This window comes from Chinchilla lanigera, unplaced genomic scaffold (genome assembly GCF_000276665.1).
Source record: "Chinchilla lanigera isolate Chin_1 unplaced genomic scaffold, ChiLan1.0 scaffold00391, whole genome shotgun sequence".
In the NCBI taxonomy this organism is placed as follows: Eukaryota; Metazoa; Chordata; class Mammalia; order Rodentia; family Chinchillidae; genus Chinchilla; species Chinchilla lanigera.
Genome location: NW_004955792.1, coordinates 1,614 through 7,758, shown reverse-complemented (window position 1 = coordinate 7,758; position 6,145 = coordinate 1,614). Strand labels below are relative to the sequence as shown.

The following is a 6,145-nucleotide window of genomic DNA, read 5'->3' as shown; positions in this document are numbered from 1 at the left end:
TTTTTTCTCTTGGTTGATTTTCCCCGAATTGGGACTATTTTGGCTGCAAAGAACAACAGTAAACTTGATCATGGTAGGAAGGGGTGACTTTTGCTTACAAAACACAATGTCTAAAGGTAGAGAGTCAGCAATTCCTTAATTCCATGGGCAATCCAGACACGTTCTGCCTTTCCACTCTACCATCCTCAGCATGTAGCTTCCTTTATCAGGCTTGTATGATCACTACTGTGATTGACTTAGATCTAAGGTGTCCCCCAAAGCCTTGTGTGTTTGGAAGGTGGTTGGATAACGGGGAAGTTACAGTCATCAGTGGATTTATCCATTGATGAGCTCAGTAGCTAAATGTGCTGTTAGGAGGTAGGGTCTGGTTGGAGGTGGGTCACCGGGGGTGTGACCTAGAAAGTTTTTTTTTATCTTTTTGAGACAGGGTTTTGCTAGGTAGTTAAGACTAGCCATAAGTTCACTTTGTAGCCCAGATGGCCTCAAACTCACAGCAATCCTCCTGTCTCAGCCTCCTGAGTACGGGGATTTCAGGCATGCACCACCATGCCCAGCCAAGCTATCCTCTTTTAAATTGTGGATGTTGGGTATTTTATCCCCGTAATAGTAAAGTAACTAAGATTTTGGTAGTAGGATTAGACTCTGCCTGTACCTGGCCATGTGATTTTTTTTTTTTTTTTCCTTTGGGTTTTCTCCGGTACTGGGAACCGAACTCACAACCTTGCGTTTGCCAGGCAGGCGCTTTTGCCACTGAGCTAAATCCCCAGCCCCCTGGCCATGTGATTAATTTATTTTTATTTTTTGCAACAGGGTCTCGCTATGCTGTTCAGGCTGGCCTTGAGCTCACTTTGTAGCCCAGGCTGGTCTCAAACTTGCAGCGATCCTCCTGCTTCAGCCTCCTGAGTGCTGGGATTATAGGTGTGGGCCAGCACGCCTGGCCTGGCTATCTGATTTAGAAGCATTTGGAACTTGTTCATGGGAGGAGTTTGGAAAGGCTTTCAGATGTTGGTTAAAGAAGACCTAGAGTTTAAGTCTGTGAACTGGTGAGCTTAATGGGAGACGCTGGTTGGAGTTCAGAAGACCAGAATGCTGACAGAAATGCTGACAGTAAAGGCCAAGCTCAGGAGGTTTTAGTTGAGAATAATGTTCCCACTGGCAACTGGACTAGAAGCCCTGTATGTTATGTTCTGACAGAAAATTATCTACATTTTGTCTTTGTTCTGAGACTTTGGGAAAGACTGAGCTTAAAGGCAGTGTGCTAATCTGGCAGAGGAAATTTCAAGGCAGCCCAACATCATTCAGGTTATGGTATGGGTACTGCTGTCTTTAGCCAGATTTGCAGTGAAAAGCAGGAACACACTGCAGAGTGGAAGACTTTGAACAGTGTGCAGTTTTACCAGAATTGAAGCATACAAAGTTGGAGCAAAGGAAAACATGGTTGCCAAAAAGAAGCCAAGTACTTTACTTAAGGACAATAGGAAAGATGGCCTGAGGCATCTCAGGAAGCAGCAAGACCCCACCCTTTGCAGGCTCATGGGTGAAAAACTGTAAAGCTTTCTTTTGAGAAGAGAACTCCAGGGTCCCCTGCTTGAGAAGGGTCATCAAAGGAATTGGTTCCCCTGCATTTGTTTTACAGTGCTTAGTCATCCAGGCACTCAAAGGCTCAAGTCCAGGGGGCCCTGGCTACTTCTTGTGCTGGTGGTAAACCAGTATGTACTGTTGGTTTTTCAGGTATGCAAAATGCAAGAGTTGTGGGGCTATGAAGGCTTCCACCCAGATTTTGTAAGAAGGCCTGGAAGGTCAGGCAGCATGGCCCTGAGAGGGCAGTGTGTGACAGTGAGGTTGAAAGTATACTGGAGACCTCAGAAAGTTGGAGATGCCAGGAACATGCATCATCTACTGAGGAAAGCTGCAGTGAGTGGAGTAACCCAAGAGAGCGCCTATGAGGGTGGCAACCGGCAATGCAAGAGAGATAGGGCCATCCAAACTCTTTGGAGCTCACACTGCACCAAAATGTGGCCTGGGTGCTGGACACAGAGCTACAGGTTTTAATGTTTTCCCTGGTCCCATCATTCATTTCTATGTCCCTCTTCCCCTTTTGAAATGGAAATATTTACTCTGCGCTACTGTATCTTGGAAGTGTTTAACTTTCTTTTTTATTTTTACAGGGTGAAGAGCTGTATTTTTACACAGTGAAGAGCTTGCTTGCCTTTAGTATCAGAGGAAATGTTGGACTTGAACTTCCCAGCAATGCTGGAACTGTGAAGACTCTGGTAACTCTTAAAGATGGACTAAATGCATTTTGTATAATGAGATGAGTCTTTGGGGGGCCAGAGATGTAAAGTTATGGTTTAGATCTAAAACGTGCCTGCAAAGGCTCATTTGTCTGGAAGGTGAATGGATTCATACATTGATGAGTTCAGTAGTAAAATGTGCTGTTAGGTGATGAGGCCTGTTTAGAGGCAGGTCACTGGGGACATGACCTAAAAGGATGTATTCTTGTCCCTAATCCTTCCTTTTCTGTCCTACTTCTTGGCCACATGTCCTTCTGTCCTTACTGTTCCTGCCATACAGCTGAATCTGTGAACCAGTAAGCCTGTTCCCCAAATTGTGAGTATCGGGTATTTTGTCTCGATAGGAAAAGTCAGCCGCCAAACCTTTGGACATCACATCTGTGTTCCACCTGGATGGACACAGAGCAAAAGCTCTGTGCCAGCTAAATCTATTCCTTTTCATCAGGGAAACAACAGCTTTCCTGGAAGTCAATCCAGAAGTTTGCTTATCTCTCATTGACCAGACCTTGTCAAGAGAGGCCACAGTGCAAAGGAAGCTGGGAAGATAACTCCTTTTTATAATTCATGCATCATTCATTTAATCATATTTATGAACCCAGATCCTCATACATGCTGGGCAAACATGCTACCACTGAGGTACAATCCCCAGCCCTAACCATATTTAAACATTTAGCAGGACCACATCCATATTACCATGTATAAACCAAATGGTAGTCTCCATTTAAAATTTGTTTTTGTCTTTAAAAATTTATTTTTGTCTACAGTTATTTCTTGCACTTGGAAGGCTGAGGCAGAGGACCAAGAGTTTGAGGCTAGCTGGACTATCTACAGCAAGTTCAAGGCCAGCCTGGACTACATAGTGAGTTCATGGCCAGTCTGGACTACATAGTGAGTTCATGGCCAGTCTGGACTACACAGTGAGGACTCTCAAAAAAGCAAGTTCTTTAATTTAAAATTTTAACCTAGTTGATTTAATTCACATACAGTAAAATTTAGCCTTTTTATTGTATTGTTTTATTTGAAAATCTCAAGAAAGTTGTCATTGTGTGACTGTGAATATTGCTACTCCTCCACAGATTGTCTGACAGTCCTTCAGCAGAAAAGGAAAATAATTTAACACAACAAAGTAGCCTGGGAAGGAGAGAATCCTTACCTATTGTACCTCATGGAGGCTTCAAGAGACAAGGTGGGATGAAGGGTCCCTCTGAGTTCAGGAGGCAGTCTCCAGCTCACGAACACAGGAACTCAGTTACCAGGTTTCTGCCCCGCCTAAAACACATGCCCTTGAGGCACTTCCTCCAGTCAATCAGGAGACTGGGACCCCAGCAGGCATAGTGGTGGTAGCTTAAGGAAACACTGGTTTTGTTTTCATCTGGGCCAGGCCCAAAATGGACGGATGGATGGATCATCAGACAGATTTTTACATACATATTTTCACTGATTACTGTATTCTGATGTCTACCATGTCTGAATGACAGCTATGAGTAAGAATAAGTTATTCAAGTTCTTGAATTATTATCAAATTTACCATGTTAATAAAAGGTTTGGTGAGCCCCCCCAATGTAAATAAATATAGCATAGTTTCTAGCATGTATTGAGAACCTAATTTCTAGCATTTACTGAATCATATTCTGTATTGTCTCATTTAATCTTCACAGCCACCTTGTAACCTGATTTAGAGATAGGTGATTGGGGTTTAACACTTCACAGATGGTTTTATGTAAGATGTGTTTTGATGTAACTCACATTTATCAACTTGGTTGATACTTGGTTGATAGCTTGGTTGTCACCTGTACTCATTTAAAAAAGAAACAAGGGCAAAGTAGGTAAAAAAAAATTGTTAATGTCTTACATATTTAAAATAAATTTAGATTTAACCATTTAGGGAGCCTGTGTTTTGCTTTTTGCAATGCTAGAAATTAAATCCTGGACTGTATGCTAAGCAAACACTCTCCCACTGAGCTACACACCCTGCTCAGTGGCTTATATAAATCTAATTTAAAAATTAGTATGCTGAAAATCATAACCATCACTAAGAAGAACTCTGTCACTTAGATTCTCAGCTTTCTGGGCTTTAGTTTCTTCTGTAAAACGAGGTAACGGGGCTGGTAAATATATCCCCCAATTGTCCAGCTCCAGTATTGTGACCACATCACCTACCAACAAGGGGAATAATGGAAATATCACACAAGACACACAGGAGCCTTCTTCATTGGAGAAGTTTACTCCAAAACCTGGAAGCTGCTTAATGGGCCATAACTTTCCTGTTGCTCATGAGTCAGCAAGAAAAATACCTCCAGAGAAGGCTAAGTAGGTCAGATTTACCTAAGAAGACAGCTGTGTAATCCTGTATCCCTCTCAACCCGGTGGCACTGAAGATACCTCCTTTGGGCTTTGGGAACAACAGTCAAATAGTATCACGCATTTTGTGAAGTTTGCATGACCACAACTGGAAAAAAAAAAAATCAGGCTGCCCTTGCAAACCTTCCCGTGGGAGAGCAAATTTAAATAGTCCATGGCGATGTTACTGTCTTTTGAGTCATTCTCACTGATACTGTGATACTCATCAGGGTGTGAGACTTGATTCATAAGGTAACATAAATTTAGGAAGAAAGTTTTTATATCACGACTTTTCATTCAATGTTGACCTCCTGGGCAAATTTGATTCGGTTCTTGTCCAGTTCGGTTTGCGACCAGAATCACAGAAAGAGGGGGCTGGGGATTTAGCTCAGCGGCACAGTGCCTGCCTGGCAAGTGCAAGGTCATGAGTTTGATTCCTGGTACCGGAAAAAAACCAAAAAACAAAACAGGGGCTGGGGAATTAGTTCAGCCGCAAAGCGCCTTCTTGGCAAGCGCAAGGTCGTGAGTTCGGTTCCCGGTACCGGAGAAAAACCAACCAACCAAACAAACAAACAGAATCACGGAAAGAATTAACTTTGCTGGGCTGGGGATATAGCTCAGTGGCATAAGCGCCTACCTGCCAAGTGTAAGGTCGTGAGTTCAATTCCAGGGGAACTGAGGCATCACCGTAGCGGTGGGGAGAAGTGAAATGAAGAGGCAAAGGAAGGCATACTGGGGTGGGAATCCTTAAGATCCTGGCAAGGAATATGGAAAAAAGAAGTAAGGAATTATCTGGTTGGGTAATGCATTGTGATTTTTTTATGGTAATATGTTTTTGGTAACCTGCTTACATGTTAAAGTGGCCAAGAAACTAGGTGATTTAACCTCGTTTAGAATTCCATCCATACAGAGCGACACTGGCTTCACAGTTCCATATTAGTAAGAGAGGATCCATAACCCGTCGTATCCTTCTGCGGCATCTGTCCCGCTGTCACCACCACCTTCCCACCGTCTAGACGGCGAGGCACCACCAGCCCAGCAGCCATTAAGCAGCGGGTCAGTGCGAGCAGACAGGGGTGCCCCAGCGCTTCTCCTCTGTATACCGAGAACTCATACATTGAGTTTCATTCAGGGTGCCCTGGAAACAGCCCTTGCGTCTTGTGTCTCGCAGCCGCTGGTGCTTCCAGGGGACCCAAACGGGTTCCCGAATAAAGCCGTTTGTGACATCACTGGCAAAGGTGCGCCAACGCAAAAAGAAGCCTCGGGTCTTGGACTTTTGGTATAGGCATCCAAAAAAAAAAAAAAAAAAAAAAAACAGATGTAGAAAACACATTTCTAAGAATTACTTACACGAGCCTGTCCACGTTAGAAACGAGCCAGAGATCGCGTCCCGGCCTCAGCTGCAGGACGAGGCTGGCCGTGCCACCGGGTCGGGCTCAGAAGCGCCGCGCCCCACCTGTCTCGCCCGCCGAGTCCACGTCCGCGAGGGCGCCGCGCGCACCCCGCCCCGC

At 44.3% G+C, this 6,145-nt stretch overlaps 1 long non-coding RNA gene across 1 annotated transcript in view; it reads right to left on the bottom strand.

Moving 5' to 3' along the window:
- The window catches only part of LOC106147669, a 16,682-nt gene extending 10,548 nt beyond the window's left edge, over positions 1 to 6,134 (bottom strand). Inside the window, exon 1 of the long non-coding RNA XR_001232598.1 lies at positions 5,985 to 6,134. This is a non-coding gene — a long non-coding RNA (uncharacterized LOC106147669). The remainder of the gene's footprint in view (positions 1 to 5,984) is intronic.
- Positions 6,135 to 6,145: the final 11 nt, after the last annotated feature.